General features: G+C 33.0%; 3 pseudogenes; all 3 read left to right on the top strand.

Annotated features, from left to right (window-relative positions):
* The first annotated feature begins 5,433 nt into the window (after positions 1 to 5,433).
* On the top strand, positions 5,434 to 5,772 carry LOC111369214 (annotated as a pseudogene).
* Positions 5,773 to 6,839: 1,067 nt separating this feature from the next.
* Positions 6,840 to 10,996, top strand: LOC111369213 (annotated as a pseudogene).
* A 2,431-nt stretch (positions 10,997 to 13,427) lies between these two features.
* LOC111368984 lies at positions 13,428 to 14,080 on the top strand (annotated as a pseudogene).
* The last annotated feature ends 4,613 nt before the right edge of the window (positions 14,081 to 18,693 follow it).

Below are 18,693 nucleotides of genomic sequence, written 5' to 3'. Positions count from 1 at the left end.
TAAGGGTGAATATTTATTGGTGAGTAATGTGTACTATCGATGCGGAAAGATTGGTCATATTGCAAAACACTGCAAAGAAGCCCCCTGGAAGAAAGATAATGAGCAAGAAACGAAAGAGAAAGCCTGAGTTTTTGCATTAACTCAAGATAGGGAAGCTGAGGAACCAAATGCAGGTGATTTTGAGGATGAAATTCTTCTTAGGATGGGAAGTTTTAAAGCCCCAAAAAAAATTAGAATATATCATTTTACTCTAAATAGTTTCACGTTTAACAACTGGGGGACTAAAGTGAAATAGTTATTTTTTTAAATCCCTATTTTTTGGGTCAAATAATTAGATTTGATAGAGCGAGTTTTAATATAGTAATAATGGACTCTTTTTGAAGCTTGAATTAATTAGAAATCTTTGACTCAGCAAATTTTTTTTTGGATAAAATCACATTAAGATAGACCCGATTGAAGGAAAATAATGATAAAAAGAATTTTAAATAGTTAATAACCTAAGTCAAATTCTATTCTTGCTGCCACATTTTTTTAATTATTTATTAGTTTTGATTTAGAGATTCCTAGGATGACCACCATGTATACTGATGGATAGAGATAGTAGTTTTTTTATTCAATAAGATGATATAGTACAAACTTGAATAAATCCTTTTGCACAATACACGCCACTTGTGATTTGGCCCTATCAAATCATTTTTTTTTTAAGATAACATTTATCAACCACTCTAGCCTATACCCATATATAGGCATGGTGGAAGAGCTTTTACACACACAAATTCATATACACTCATATGGCAAAGAGAGAGAGAGAGAGAGAGAGGGAAATAGTGTTTGAAATCAGGAAGTTGTATACTTCAAATATTATTGCCAGTCAATAATCTTTAACCAAAGCAGAGAAAAGAATTTTGAACGGACATTCAGATTTTTATATTTGAATAACGAGGTAAGATACTTCATGTGCAAATGGTTGTTCCATATACTTTTATGTTCCATTAATTATTCATAAACCGCTAGTGGACCTTCGGGTTCAAGGTAACGAAATGGGAACTCTATTGGGTTCTTTATAACGAAATATGAAATCCTTCAAAAATTCAAAATGACAAATGATGGGTGTGTCACTTGGTCATCGATATACTCTATAAGAAATGTGGTATGAAGTGTTTAATTTATTATCACATAATTGTCTATGAAAATTGTATGTACTTTACTGGGTATTTTTATACTCACTCTTACAAAAAATTTACATGTTAGTGCGGGTCGATTTCATCTGTGGTAGGATAGTGATGCAAGCTACCAAGTGAGTCGAAGGAAAAGGGTAACAAGAACAAGATACACTTATAGTTATCGTGTTTTAAATTTTTAGTTTAAATTTGTTACATGTTTTTAAATTTGTTTGATGGACATGTTTATTTTTATATCATGTTTGCTTTCAGATTTTAAAAATTTCAATTATTTCATTTTTAAAATAATTTATTTTAGATTCTGCCTTTAATGTTTGAAAAGAAAATTTCTGTAACACCTAAAGATACAAGATTTATGAAAATTTTGAGTGTTACAAATTTGCTCTGATGGTTCACATCCTGCACTGCCTCCTACTACTCCAGTTGTTCTTGACCTTACTTTTAGGCCTATTTTGTCCAAGGATAAGGGCAAGGAGAAGAGAATATGATTAAGACTTGCTAGAGATAGATCAAATTTCATCATAGTTGTCTAAGTCTATACGGACAAATATCTCTCATTATATTTTTTTTTTTATATTTCAAACTCCAAAATTTTTCTCATTTGTAATTTATTTTGGTCAACGTCGAAGGGGTCAAATTAAAGAACGATTGATTTTATAACGCTTCGTGTTCCGCAAATTTGGGGCGTTACATGAAGTGCTCAAGAAACTAAGACTTGTCGGATGACGAGTCTTGAAAATGCCAACTTTAGCTATCATAAGCATAGGATTAGTGGCCAACAGGACCATCGCAGTATGTGTGGGATATGCACTGGGTTCAAGAAGGAGATGAGCTTGAAATCGAGTACTAAGAAGAGGGATTTGCAAGAGAATGGGAATCTTGCAAAGACTCATTCACTGGATCAGTAAACATAATATATGGATTGTATCGAGATAGAGTAAATTGTGGAAATTGTTGTTAGAGAGTGGGGGAGGCGGATCTATACGGATGAGGATAGGTTCTAGAAAATGGAAAAAGTTAAAGGAGGATTTGGGTTGAGCCTGAGAGGTAGCAATGAAAGAAAAATGAGTTTCATCAAATTGTGATTGGCGAGTGATATAGAGCCTAGAGGTAGAAGGGTCTAGGCAATGAAACATGTTGTAAGAGGAACTGTAACCCAAAAAAAATACATGGGATGCTGTGAGGAGAAAGTTTGTTAGACATATAATCACGTAAGCAAGGATAAACAAAATATCCAAAAGTATGACAGTTTTCATAGTCCAGAGGGTTACCATACAAGATCTCAAAAGGTGATTTACTTCCAAGAAGTGGTTTAGACAAGCGGTTGATGATGTAAGCTGTAGTGCTGAATGCATCAACCTAAAAACGAGGAGAAATGTGGAAATGTAAGAGGAGTGCTTATTTACTCTTAGGCCAGTTGGCCTTAGAGCACCAGGTTTTAAACCCTTGCAGTCTTATTTACTCGAGTTATAAAGGCTCAATCATACGACTTTTTATTAACTTCTTTCCTTCTTGCTTTCTATATGACTCTTGTAGCGAGCTTTGGACCCGTGACTCCCAGGACAGCTGGCTTTAGGGCACCAAGTTTCTAAATACTTTAACAAGCTTACTTGCTCGAGTCATAAAGGCTTGGAAAGAAGTGTCTTATTCACACAAGTTAGTTCATGCCCTTTTATTATTTTTATAGATATTGAGTCTCCAAAACCAACCGTCAACTTAAGATTTTAGGTGCCTAGCCATGCTCCGACTACTACTTGCGACGCTCATTCTCTATCTTTTCTCGATGCTTTACCTTGGTCTTTTCCTGAGCCTCCAATATAGTTGGCTGTGTTTTGCAAGCGCATCTCCTAGTGGGATAGTGACACCTGCAGCCAGGCATATGTCACTAATAAGGCTAGAGAATATCAATAAACTCTACCGATCTCCCTAGGTACCCAAATTATATATCTGATCATAGTAAAGTGTGGAGAGATTGATCTTCTTTTCCCAAACAAGTGATATATGAACCCGACATTGGATCTATAAATGTGGTTCTATGCAAGGTTGACTCAATATTATGGCACACGAACGACCACATGATGGCTATTGACGGTGTCAACTCAATTTGGTGCAATTCAGTGGTTGGGATGGGCCAAGCATTCTAACATTCCAGTAGGATCTCTACCACTTCATTCCAATTAAACTTACCCGAGATGGGGATTATGTTGTTCCAAGAGAGCTGATAATACTCATGGAGGACTTCTGGTGAAAACATGATCTACTTTTCCCTAACCCACGTCAGATGCAAATAGTTGAAGCCCAATGTGTCAATCTCTACATTGAAATTTGCAAAAATTCTCCTACCAAGCTTTCATATATAGGGTGTGGCCGCTCTACTGCCTTCTTCCATCTACAGTTTTTGAGAGTGCACATTCTAAGTTGAAGAAATACCTTGGATCATCACAAGGCAATTTTGAAACTTCATCGAAAGTTATGCATCACCTATTAGAATTGCAATTTAGTGAGATAAAAGCTTCGTTTGAACGAAGCATGAACTTAGTTCAACATAACTTCAAATGTAGCCTGTTCATGGAGTTGCGTGGTTTTGTTTCCAAGAATGCAATGAATCTTATATCAAGATAGTCAAATCAAGCAGAACACATGGTTTGCCATGTGCATGTGAGATTTCAAAATACATAATTACAGGTCGTCCCATTCCATTGTCAGTTGTTCACCCTCATTGAAGGAAAATTAGATATTTTGGTTTCATTAAATGATACTTCTTCCAAGTTGAATATCGCAGTTGAATTAGCGAACATTCAAAGATTGTTTGGCGAATGCTATGATAAGGTAAAGTAATTCTTAAAATGAAATTACGAGAAATGTATGAACCCTCCATTACCTCTCTGGTGTCGCCTACTGGGAAAGTTAAAACCAAGGGCTGACCTCATCAAATGTTGATACTTCAACTAAAATGGGTTCTTCATATTTTGAAATTGTTGACTCATGTAATGATAATCATTTTCGTAGCACCAATAGATTCGTCAAAGTTCTAAAGAAGTATAAATTTAAAGTTAGGCAATCACCAATGAATACTTTATACCCTTACATAGCTTGTTTCCATGACAGAGTCAGAGATTGTATATTTAACATTGTTGATGTTAAGTCCGATGGTCATTGTGGTTTTAGGGTAGTAGCTAGTTCCCTTGGATTAGGAGACGAGGCTAGGTTATGTATTAGACATGACCTTATTACTAAAATGAAATCTAATTATGATGCCTACTTAAAACTATATGGCAGCATTGAAAGGGCGGAAGAGTTGTTATATATTATGGATTGCTTTAATATTGGTGTCCCATATGATCGATGGATGACAATGCCTGACATAGGCCATTTGATAGCATCACCGTATGGTGTTGTACTTGTCCTTCTATCTCCTATACAATGTTTAACATTCCTGCCATTGCACTTTCAACCTCCTCTACCATTAACTCATAAGATTGTATCACTGGGTTTTGTGAATGACAATCACTCAGTGCAAGTATTTTGTTTTAATTAATTCACCATATATATCATTAGTATAAACTTATTGTTACTAATTTGATTTATCACTTGTACATGTCAACTTGAAGTCCAATTACCCAATTCCACCTGTGGCATATAATTGGTTTAAATATAGAGATGACACTGTATGTATGAAGCCAAAATATAGACATTCAAATAGATGATTGGTAACGATATCGCTATGCAGGAGATTTCTAACATCAACTCTCCATGATTTAGCTATTGCGGTATTGTAGATTTTGTTCAGTTTTGTTGACAATGTGACTGTAATAATGCAATGCTTGTTAGATTTTTTAATGTTGCTGCGTGAAATGAAAGGTCTGTTAACTTAAATCCAAGTTGTACTTTTTATCCTAAGTTCTTATAAGACAATTTTTAAAATATTGACGTAACGGGTAAAAACCTAGATGTTTCACTGGATTAACTCAGCTATGACTTTTTTAAAAAAATTAAATTAGCTACAATACCATTCTTGTTTGAATATCACTTTATTAGTCTATTTTTTGTGATTAAACACTATGATTGAAGTCCGAAACGAATAACAATCCGCTTTGTGAAAAGAAAACCCATTCGTTATTAAAACATTTTTATACATGAAATTATAATGTTGTTGTTTGTCTATAAAATTTCTTAATTTCTGCTTAAAGGTGTTTCCAAACTAGACTTCCAATATTAAAAAATGAAATTGCAAATCAGACAGATCGAAGAAAAGGTAATGTCTCCAAAGCTGCCAAATACTGGCTTATTTGTGGTCTTGAACAAAGGCCATGTTGTGACCCTGAAGGAATTAGCTCCCTAGCCCTTGGCTAGGAAATGAAAAATGAGCAAGAGAGTGCACTTTGCAAGGAGCCTTATCCGGGAAGTTGCTGGGTTTGTACCATTTGAGAAGAGAATTACTAAGCTGCTTAAAATGGGCAAGGACAAACCTACTTTGAAGGTAGTGAAGAGAAAGTTGGGCACTCACAAGAGGGCCAAGAAGAAGAGAGAGGAGATGTCTAGTGTTCTCTAGAAAATGAGGGCTTCTGGTGGCGGTGAAAAGAAGAAGTGAAAAAACACAAAATTATGGTTAGAAATTGATTTTATGTTGGTATTATCACATCTTTGGTTATTTATTAGTGAAAAAAAATTGTTGGTGATAAGTACACCACAATATTAATTTATTTTTTTATTGATTTAGGAGAATAATTGTAAATTTAATGTGGTGTAGTTATTAAAAATATACTTTAATTAACATGTGATTATAAAGTGGTGTAGTAATTAAAAGTTGTAATATGAAAAATATAAAAACTGATTTCAATTACATATGCAAGAATCAATCGTTCTAATGGTCACTGAACTTAGGCCAATGTCTTTGATTGGTCATTGAATTTTAAAATGTCAAGTTTTGGTCACTTAACTTAGGTCCATGTCTTCGATTGCTCACCGAAGTCTAAAATGTCTAGTTTTGACCATTGAACTTTGAAAAATGTTGTACGTTACTCACTAACATAAATATTAAATTTCTAGTTTACAATAAGTAACATACGACATTTTCTAAAGTTCGGTGGCTAGAACTCGACATTTAAAACTTCGATGAGCAATCGAAGACATGAACATAAGTTCATTAATCAAAACTCAATATTTTAAACTCAAAGACATAGACCTAAGTTCATAAGTTCATTAGATAATGTAACAATTAACTCCATATGCAACGAATTCCAAAATCTACCCTTTTGTTGTTAAATTAGGTCTAGGAATCAAAACATGCATGTTTCGTATACACATTCAAGATTTATGAATTCTTCAATATTATTTTCTTGTGAGTTTTTGGAGGTTTTTTGTGATGTAACTTTTTTGAAAAGGTAAATCAAAATTTGGGAGGGTTCTCGATGTGTGTGTGTGTGTGTATTAATTGAATTCATTTTTAGACCAAGCATTTCTTGAGAACCCAAAATTTTTTTCCTATATATTTTAGCCGAGAAATTTCGTAAATATTGATTTCTAAAGTTATACTTTTATCAAATACTACACCGATTTTCTCTATGAACAGAATTAGGCTAATTTTATTGAGGGTGCGATTGCTTTTACAGTTAATTTCTTGAATTCGACTTTTTTTAGTTGTTGTATGCAGGTAGAATGGCAAAGAGTTCATTCAAGCTAGAGCATAATTTTGGTTTGTGTCTTCTTTCCCTTCTTATCTTGTAGAAAAAAAGATGATTTTTTAATTTCAAATTTACGAAATGTTACATCATGTGTTTTTCAAAGAAGAGGCGTGCCGAGGCTGCTAGGATTAGGGAGAAATACCCTGACAGAATTTTGGTTAGAGTTTTGTCATTCGACTCATTTTCAGGCTTCTTCCGAAATTTTTGCCTTTGTAATTCCTTATGCATTAGCGGATGAAACTTTATATGACAGATTGATTAATTTTCTGTTCTATGTTTTCTAAATTTTGTGCCATTTCACTTACTTTTAGGCATGTTTGACTAATTTTTATAGGTTTTTGGTATCATTAACATATCATTCTTAGCCGTTAAGAAGCCACCTGCATCTTTAAGAGTTGTCTAATTCTATGTTAAGGAAGTTTTGTGAGAATACTTTGCTTTTGTTGCGTAAATGATTTAGTTACTTTAAAATCTGCAAAGATACTCCCTGGATGGGTTAGTATAAATTGCTTAACTTAACTATGGATGTGGTGATTTATATCACAAATTGCAGAATGAATTTTCTGTAGAGGGAGAACATTGGGGGTGGAGTCTATACCATTGAAGTTGGACTAACTACTGTTTTAAGTGGTCAGTGTCCAAACATATGATTAACTGTGTCAAAAAGTAATCATGGAAATCTAATACGAGTTCTTGTTGCTTTTATAACATGTATAAAACCTTAGTGCATTCTGGACTTTACAAAATATTGATGATAATTAAAATGTTCTTGTTATTGGTGTTTGAATGTAGGTGATTGTGGAGAAGGCAGAAAGAAGTGAAATTCCCAACATTGACTAGAAAAAGAAAGAATTATATTTACATTATTGATTCCATGCTAACTTTAACAAAATATTTCATATTATAGTGAATTGGTCATTGCAATTTTTGAAGAGAATACGATTGAGCAAGACATAAATAACCTTATAGTATAGCATTTGAAAGAACAAGTTCAAATGTTGAATAAATGACTTTTTGATTGAAAAAAAAAAGGACAATTATAGAAATTGAAGAATAATTCTAAGCATTCGAGAAGCTTAGATCTTTTCCTTTAACTCAACAAGTAATTCTCTGCATGAATATCTCCAATCCCTTCCTCATTACATTTATAGGTAACTAATCACACCATTATTCCCCAAAGTACCCTTGTCCCTAACTGAATCAACTCTAATTGAATAAGCTTCTCAATTTTTCTAGGTCCTTCCATGTTGATAGGAATCTATCATTACTCGCCCCTCAAAATCTACCTTCTCTTCAAGGTGGAAGTTGTTGAATTCATCATACAACCACACAATTTCCTTTGCAAAAAACTCCGGTCATGGTAAAGGGATATGTTTGCCCTTTGAAATGGATGGACTTACTTGATCAAGTGACTATCATAAGTATAGTATCCATGACAACGCCATAGCCAGTTCCACCCTCCCATAAAATGCTCACTTCTTGAACTCGACGAGCCAAAATAAACATGGGGCTTTGTCCAATCTGCACTTGGAGTTTTATTATCATTAGAAACTCCATTTTGTCCCCCTCACCTTTGGTCACCATCACCAGTCAGAATATAGTGGCTATGGAATCTTTCTGATTGGTAGCATTCATTTGGGAAGACGCCACGATGATTTTGGTTAGATATGTGGGTTGGGAAATAATGAAATTGTGGGCTTGGGCTATAAGCATTAATTTTAGGTTTAAATGGGCCTGCTTCTTTTCATTCTTGTCTTCAACCCTTTGGACTAATGCCATATTTTGGCCCACACCTAGGGGCGAATTCTTGACCTCAATCCCATTCCATGATTTCAGCCCATAGACGAGATGACCATCCAATTCCTCTTCCAGTAGCGACAGCATATGAGCGGCCACAATTTCGAATGGCTTCCGTTACTCTCTGCAATTTTGGCCACCTGTAGTAGCTTCAATTTCATCAAGTTCAAATAGGATTTCAGACTTGAAGGTGGCTTTAGATGGGTTAGTTATCGATCTTTTCTCCTTCCCTTAAAGCTCCTGCCATCCCCATCCTTCACTGCATCTGAGATTGCCAGCAATGGAGCTATCATTTCTTCCGAAACCAGAGTTTTCAGCTTACAATCATATACCCCTATTTCTTGGTTCTTCTCTACCATCATGGCTGTCAATAATTGTCCCAATTTCTTCTTGTTCAAGTAGTGTAGCTGCAAGACCTTTTTTCGCCTCTGCTCATCCCATTTTTCTATCATCAAGTTGAGCCTCTCCATCATTATTCCCATACTTCTCTAGAACTCAAATTTCATGGCTCCTATTCCCTCTCTTATTTCTGAATTCATTTTCTCAAGCTTTACTTTCAAATTACTAACCCGATCTTCGAATTCATTTTCTTCATCAGAAGTAATGTCTTAGATGTCATGTCTAAGATAGTGCTCTGATACCATTTGATAGGATACCAATTGAAAGAACAAGTTCAAATGTTGAATAAATGACTTTTTGATCGAAATAAAGGACGATTACAGAAATTGAAAAATAATTCTAAGCATTTGAGAGGCTTAGATCTCTCCTCCTAACTTAACAACTAATTCTCTGCATGAATATCCCCAATCCCTCCCACATTACATTTATAGTCAACTAATCACACCATTATTCCCCAAAATACCTTTGCCCCTAACTGAATCTACTCTAACTGAATAAGCTTCTCGATTCTTCTAGGTGCTTCCTTGTTGATAGGAGTCTATCATAACCACCCTGATAGAAAACAAATTATTGTCCATGTAGAGAAGTTAAATCTTATATAGCTAAAGGGTATGTGCTTGGCTAGGAATTAAGCATATAAAAATTTAACAAGAATATTCCGCATATAGGGTTTCTTTTTCATTTAGTTTTGTTATTTATATCTTTCTTTTTTCTTTTTCCATCGTGTTTCCTGATTAGGGTAGCAAGAAATTGAGGGGTCTTGGGTGCTTATTGCAGTTTTGATGTTATCTTGTGATTATATTGGAAAGGTGTAAATCTGGGACGATGGACAATTTTAGTTGTTATCGAACATTCACTATTGTTTGCTTGGTTATGGCTTTTCAATCCTTTAGTCGGTAGATAATACACTACAAACCTGGGGGTGGCTCCTCCTCCTACCATCAGACTTCAAGAGGCTTGGACCCCAACCTTCTACATGAAGTAAGCATGGTTCCGTCACTTTTCTATGTAGCCAACTCCATCATACTGCATTCAACATATTGAAATGCTATAAAGTTATTTTTCAGTTGCCTTATTGAAAAATTATAGGTATCTCATCCCAGCTGACTTGACTGTGGGACAATTCGTTGATGTAATTCGTAAAAGGATCAAATTGACTGTAGAAAAAGCTATTTTCATATTCATTGACAGTGTCCTCCAACATGTCAGTGCTTAATATTAATCGTATGTCTAGGGATGTCTAATATAATTTAATTGCATATACCACTGTAGGCTTATCAAGGTGTATGGTATAGGGACTGTACTAAACAATGAAATGGATAATATTCAAAGCATTTGTTGGAAGTGTTTTTTAAATTGTTCAAATTATAAATATATAGAAATGAGTGATGGATAAGCGGGTAGTATTCATGGATACCACATGTGAATAAAAATTGGTTTGAAAGAGTGTATAAACATTAACCAAACACTGGCTTAAGCTTTCTTTATTACGCAATACAATGGACTTCTTCATACCATAAATTTTTCTTGTACATTACCCCACATGGAGACGTTAGCATTGATATCACTTGAAGCTACTGGAATTGGTTGTATTCATTATCCTTACTTCTGCTCTTCGCAGATGCTATTATGTCTTCAATATACGGTGAGAAGAAGGACAAAGATGGTTTCTTATACGTAACCTATGGTGGGGAGAACACGTTCAGGAACCTTATCCCACCATAGCCTCGTAAATTGAGCTCCGAATTGTTTCACAACAGTTGCTGCCATTACATTATGCTAATAATCTTCTCTTATCATTTAAAGATATTACTAGCCATAAAATTGTGCATAGCATATATGTGTTATATTTTTTGAGTTCTTGAAGGCATTAAACAATGTGGATGGTTCCTAATATATAATTTTAATAAACATTCAGATTCAATCTTGTTTTCATTTGTGCTTCTGGTTTAATCAAGCTTTTTTTTATCTCAAATTACAACTTTGGCATGATATGCAATGTGGTTTTGATGTATCTAAGCTACTAAGTTGGATAAGTATTACGAGCAAAATAGTCAAATCAATTTTCTTGTTAATTTAGCAAGTCGATGAAGCAGGAAAATGCATGACTTTGGATGCCATTGTCGACAGACTTCACACTTTCAACACCTATGACTTTGCTTTCGAATTGGAGCTTGCTAGGTAAAGAAGTGGTGAAGACTTGTGTTATGGAAGAGGAGCAAACTCATATTAAGCACAGTTGTGGCATTAACAGGTACAAAGAGGAGGTATGATAGTGAAGATAAATCCTTTTCTCTTTCTCTCTCTCTCCCCGATCAGGAAATAAAATTGTATAGATCAAATATTGAGTACTACTTTGGGCATACAAATCAAACATTACAAAAGTTCTAATGATCTTAAGCAAGAGACTCAAAATGAATCTAAACGTGAGGATACACTGACGACTCCTATTGCTAACTTGTCATGAATGAAGATCACGTTCTTTCTGTCCTTTTTTGTTGCTTTGAAAGGTTGTTCTTCCAACTTGCCTTTGAGTTTCCTACTTAATGGATCATCCAAACTGAGTGTTTCAATTTTAGTGTCCCTAGATTGCACGACAAGTTCATGTTGCCGGCATGTTTGTTCTCCATTTTCCTTACTGTTACTTCTTGTTTTTGTCAACCACGGTACTGGGATTTATTTGATACCCACCTTTTTTCATTCACTGCAATGTCATTTTTTGTTGACAGAAATACTCGCTCTTGAATTAGGTGGCAATTCATTGGCAGCCTGCTTATTTTTATCGGTGGTAGCCTTAACAGGCAGTTGTTGGGAATCTACTTAAACGTGTGCAGGGAAAAATAAAACAGATTTCAATTCCCACCAGGAATTGTTTTTGTGTTTAGATAGAAATTGGGATAGAGATTGTACCTTTTACGAGCTCTGCAAACTCCTTTGCTATTCTTTCATTCTAACGATTTTGATTCGCTACCCATAGCTGTCCAATTGTTTAACCTTCAATGATGATCCACACAGAGAACAAGATTGTAGGATTAAGTTTTTCTTCTTGTGCTAGCAAGAATGAATTAGAATTCACTACAAATTGAAAATCTTAGTCATGTATTTATATAAGCTCAAATGGGCTTGGCCTGACCCGGTCCAACATTTAATTAACCCATTTAATTAACTCAGGTTCGTGATTTAATTAATTCAGGCTATAAATAAGCAACAAATTTATCTAATTCTTGTTAAATTAATTAATTGACAAATCACAATCTTTCAATTCTCCTTTTTTGTGCGACCTATAAAGTTCTCGGTCACAATGCTTAATGACGTAAAATATTATTTTGATCTAATCAAACTTGATAAATTAAAACACCCTTTTAATTTATCACTAATTCACACTCGCTATCCCAAATTGACATCTAGTAATGTATCAGGGCAATACATGTGATGAAAAATGTCAGATGATATGACAAAACTAAACTTGTTTATTTACTGTGAAATTATAATCCCTTCATCAATATGATCCGATCAATTACAAGATATGGAATTGTGTCAATCTCGATTATCAATCATATCTTCCATTCTACTATTAAGTCAATATAAGTCAAAAATTCCTTTTTGACTTATGAGTATACCTTAGCCAAGAATTTCGTTATCAACTTAATTAAATGAAATGCAGATCATAAACAACCAAAATTGTTGAGAGTCGAACCTCCCATAGCTTCACCCAAATCTAACTCTAGATTTCCCATTTTGGGTTCGTTTATTTTTTTCCTATTTCATAATATACTGTGCTTTTTGTTGACTTCGTGGAAGAATCGAGTTTCATCTAAATAAATCCGTAATTCTTGTCTTTGAGATTTTGCCTCGTTAGTTTGATTGCAGAGCCCCTATCATTTATGAGGGATTGTGTCAAATTATAATCTTCATTTAGTACCTAATTTTGAGATTGTTATGGGAAGAGAAATTTTATTGTTGGGTTGGACTGGGAATATTATTCTGCCTAATACTACAGGAAGTGTGTATGTTGGAGGTTTAATATGGTCAGTTTGTTGGCTTGCAAGGCCTCAACATTTAGACTTGTTAAAAACAATTCAATGTTGAATGGTATTTTCTTTAGTTGCAAAAATGATGCCTTATTTGCACGAAACTTTTTGTGTCAAATCTTAGAATATGGTCTGCCTGGCCTATATGATGATATATATTTTTGGATGAGCTTTTATATTTACACTTACTGGAAAAAAAATTCAGAAAGATTGTAGGTATCTGATTTTAAGGTGTTTGCTAAGTGGGCATTAATTAAGAATGCTTACTTAGGTATTTCAGGTTTGTTAATTAATTTATTAAATTAAGTTGCATCTATGGAATGTATAATGAAGTCATGGGCTACTCTTCCATTACTTTGGTCATTAAGGATGAAGTAGAGGATCTCGAGAAGGCAGGCATCACTGTTACCCGAATTGACGAGGCTGCGTTGAGAGAAGGCTTGCACCTTAGGAAGTCCGAGCATGCTTTTCTACTTTGATTAGGCCGTCCACTCTTTTAGAATAACCAATGCTGGTGTTCAGGACATGACCTAGGTAAATCCCTGCACTTCCTTGTCCTCGATACCACATGCTATAGTTTCTGTTTGTTGACGGGATAATATTCCTTCGTTTCCAATAGATCCATACCCACATGTGCTACTCCAACTTCAATATTATCACCCACTCTATTATTGACATGGACGCTGATGTGATCACCATTGAGAACTCTCGTTTTGATGAGAAGCTCCTTTCAGTTTTTCGTGAGGGAGTGAAGTACAGTGCTGGAATTGGCCCATGTGTTTACGATATCCACTCGCCTAGAATACCATCAACAGAAGAAATTGCTGACAGAATTAACAAGATACTTGCAGTGCTCGAAACTAACATCTTGTGGGTTAATCCCGATTGTGGTCTCAAGACTCGCAAGTACACTGAAGTGAAGCCGACCCTACAGAACATGGTTGCCGCTGCCAAGCAACTCCGGACACAACTTGCCACTGACAAGTGAGTAGTTTAGGATGATGTTTATTTGATGGGCAACATGTAAATGAAAATTTTTCTTCCATTTATTACAATGATGTGTTTTGTCTATTTAGTATGGATTAATAAAATTATATCAATTTCATGTAAGCCCAAAAAGTCTTTTTTATTTTGTGGTTGATTTGGTAAATTGCTATACAAATTTAATAAAAAAAAGCAAAAATTAAAAAAATTAAAAATTAAATGACCTACAGCAACGTTCAAAAAACGTTGCAAATGAGGGTTTTGGCAACGTTCAATGAACATTGCGAAAAACCGCATTTGCAACATTCAATGAACGTTGCCAAAACCCTCATTTGTAACGTTCAAAGAACGTTACCGAAACCTTAATTTACAACACTCTTTGAACGTTGCCAAAACTCTTCCCTCTACGACAACCTTGAAACCCACAACAGACACCTTAATGTTGCCATAGGTCTCTGGCAACTTTTTTGACCGTTGCGAAAGGTGATTTTTGGTGTAGTGACATTCATTTTTTACAGTTTGTTTGACATTCCATGATGTATGAAAAATAGAATAATGTTGTGTGTACATCCGAGTTGACACCCTCCACACATGGGAGTTGGACTCGTGCCTAATAAAATTATTACGGCCCCCTCATGTGTGGAGAGTGTCATTAGAGGTGTCTATCCTGAATGTACATGTAGTAGAATTGTAAAAAATATGGTCGTTGATTTGAACAAATGTCATTCAAATAAGAGACTTAGTTTGCATGCCACATCATAGAATATCATCAAAACTGTAATTAATTATAAGTACTTTTATGTATTTTTGAATCATATTTTGTAAATACATTTTTCACACTTGTGAATAAGTAAAAGAAATCAGATAATATTAATTATTTTTACGATGAAATGCAATGCTTGATTTTATGATAATAGAATTAGTGTAATTTTTTTTTTCATGGTTAAGTTGCACTAGACAACAAAATTATTGAAAGTAAATTAGTCAACTAAGGTTAACTTATCATAATTATTAATTCCAACTTAATTTTTTTCCTCAAAAAAAGAAAAAAAAGAAAAAAGAAGCAGTTCACAAATACACTTGAAAAATATATTATTTATACTTACTTTTATTAAAATACTATTTTTAAATTTTTTAAATTTTTATTATTATTATTTTTTACAATAATTGTTATAACACAACGTGTTACATTTTTGTGAAACTAGATTACTCACATTTCACCAAGCCAATTTCCACCAACGTTAGTGCGTGCTGTCGTAGACACTCCAAATTAAAACATATACCTTTTAAAATTAATATAGTAGTTGAAGTAAGGATCGATCCCACGAAAAGTGTTTAGTTTATCTTTTATGCAATATTAACTAAAAAATGGGGGGTTTTGTTTTTGAAACAATTAATAGTAATGCAATTTCAATTAATTAAATAAAATCAATATAACGAACCTTGATCTAAGTCAACATATTGAAAATTTATAACTGGTCATTGATCCACAAATAATCATAAATTCACAATTTTAGCATTCATTGTGGAAAACAATTTCCCATTCGAAATGATTTATTATTTATCCGTAGTTTTAATTAATTAGAAACAAGTGATCTAATTAATCCTAGTTATCAATCAATCCCAGACAAGCACGAAGATTTAATTCAATAACCGCTTTATGAACTAGATAACACAATCACATGCGGTTGCATTTAACCTAAATAAATATTCTTCCTAAGATTTAATAATTTCCAAAGCAACAAATTACTAATCCTAGTTGCTTCAAAAGTCAAATTAATCAAACAATTGTGGATTTGATATTTAACTTACCTATAGATTGTGGAGAATAATAAACTAGTATACATCCTAACATTTAAACACAACAATCATAAAAATATATGCAGGAGAATATTTAATACTAAATAAATGAATTAAATAATAAAAACCAGATGGATCTTGCAGTTATAATTGTTCAAAAGCTTCCGTCTCCTTCGATCAAGCAAAGAGAATTAGTTACACATCATAAATTTGGAGGAAAAAGAGAGAGAGTTAGGTTTCGGGGCGTTCTCCTATGTTCTAGGGTGAATTAGGATATTTATATGGTGAATGGATTTGTTTCCATATGTGTTTGAACGGAAAAAGGAAACAAAAATCGCATCTCGGACTCTACCAAGAGATCGCATGTATATTTCCATGCTACCGCAAGGCTATGTCAAAAAAACATCGCTGATATAGGCTGTGCGACCACATGGTTTTGCAGTTTTTTCCACCGGACAGCTTTCAGTATTTTGATTATAACTTTCTCTCCCGATATCCGATTGAGGTGATTTAAAATTATTTGGGAGGATAACTCCACATTCGGACGTTTACTATGCCAAAAATGGGTTTAATTAGAGACTAAAAATCTAGAGCATAACTTTTGCGCCTAAAAGTTGATTCGTGATAATATTTCGACTATATTTCACTTCTTTGACTTCTTTCTCCATCCAATTGACCTCCAACACTCTTGAATCTTCATTTTTTTGCCCATCTCATCTATGAATTATTTACAACTTTGTCCCTGAGCTTTCACTTTCTTCCATTTTGATCCTTTTTTCGCTCTTTTCTTCCAACTCTATATTTTCCATCCATTTACAACCTAAATCAAAACAAAAGGGTACTGATACATTTAGGCGTTAATTAATTACAAAAATACAAGTATTAATGGATGTAAAACACGACATTTTATGTCTTATCAATCGTCGTTGTCGTCTCCATAGCTTATAACGTTGTGTATAATGCACATTTTGTCGCACATATATTCACCGTCATCGTAGATGTTAACACCACCATCTGCCCCACCATTTATAATATCTATTGTTACACCACCACAACAATCATTCTTAAAAAAAAAAATTTTATCAATGAACCCAGCTTTAACACCATTCACCATCATAATTTTTCTACACATTTAATCAAGGTTAGTTATTGTTTTTGTTGTTTAAATTTCATGATTTTACAAATTGGTAATTTTTTTTTTATTTTTACATTCAATCTTTATAAAATATTTGAATTTATGATTTTAATACATGACTTGAGGTAGATATATTGTTAGAATGACAAGCCACACCTTTGTCGTCTTTTTCCTATGAAGAAGTAGAAGACAACCGTCTAGAACATCTCGGCCCAAACCCATTCTTTCTTTTTTTTTTTCCTATAATATTATTTTTGCTATTTATTTATTTTTACTTTAATTTCCTTTTTTTTCAATTTCTTGTTCAATTTTTTTTATAACTTCATTTTTCCTTTAATTTTATTATTATTATTTTTAATAATTTCATTTTTCCACTTTAATTTTATTTTCTTATTTTTTAATTTTAATTTCCATTTTTATAATTTCATTTTTCTTTTTATTTTTCAATTTATTTTTATTTTTTCCTTTAGTTTTCGTTTTTGTTCTTGTTTACAATTTCATTTTTTCCATATTCATTTCACCTTTTCTATTATTTCCTTTTTTTATTTTTTCAATTTCAAGTCCCTTTTTACTTTTTTACTTTTTCTTTTATTTTTAATTTTTATTCTTTTTGATAATTTCTTTTTCTCCTTTAATTTTATTTTTGCGATTTATTTTTATTTTACTCTTTTTTTTAGTGTATGATGAAATGAATTTTAATTGTGAATACTATACAATTTTCTTGTTCATATAATTGTAACTCGTATTATAATGTAATTGTACATTTAATTGTGAATATAATTAATTGTATAAGTGATTGCTAGATTAAAAAAAAACCCAAAAAAATTTACAAAAAATAATGTTTGGAGACTAATTGTAACTTTTTTGGGTAAGGGAGTTGGGGTGAGGAAAAGGGATTTTTATCTTTAATTTTTTGTTTTGAATAAAAAATGTGTAATGCCCAAATTGTGCTTGCTGTATTTGGGAAAAATAATTAAAATTGTCATTTATGGGGTCAACTGATGGTTTTGGTAGTCAAATAGATGGAAACCGTCATTTTAGACTGGACCTATGGATTTGTTAAAGGTTTGGTACCTCTAATGGCACAAATGAAAGGTTTGTGTCAAGTCTACTATTAAAAGAAAATTTTGGTACCTTGGCTGCAATTTTTCCAATAGAAAATGAAAAGTAGAAACCAAATTAAATGTTGATAGTGATTGGATGAATATAGTGATTTTTAAAATTTTGAAATTGTATTAAGAATGTATTTATAATGGGATGAATATTTAAAATTTATGTGGATCTATAATATTTAATGAATGAATTTAATAAGGACAATATTGAAATTTGATGAGAATGAAGATAGTAATTTTTTTTTAAAAAAAAAACTAATATTTTAATAGGAATGTATATAGACTGAAAAAGTGAATGAATATTTAAATGAATGAATTTAATAAGGATAATATTGAAATTGGATGAGAATGATGATAATATTTTAATAGGAATGTATATAGATTGAAATACATGTATAAAAAGGGTAATTACATTACCACTTCAAATTTTACTAAGTACCCCACAATTTTCTTATTTTCTAAAATATCCTTAAGAAAAATTACATAATTAGGCTTTTAATATACTTTTTAATTAAATAAATTATTGTTACACCACAAATATAAAACCTAATTTCATTCACCCCCCCCCCC

Source organism: Olea europaea, chromosome 20 (genome assembly GCF_002742605.1).
Source record: "Olea europaea var. sylvestris chromosome 20, O_europaea_v1, whole genome shotgun sequence".
In the NCBI taxonomy this organism is placed as follows: domain Eukaryota; kingdom Viridiplantae; phylum Streptophyta; class Magnoliopsida; order Lamiales; family Oleaceae; genus Olea; species Olea europaea.
Note: the sequence above shows the minus strand (reverse complement) of the source record. Positions and strands in the feature narration are given on the sequence as shown.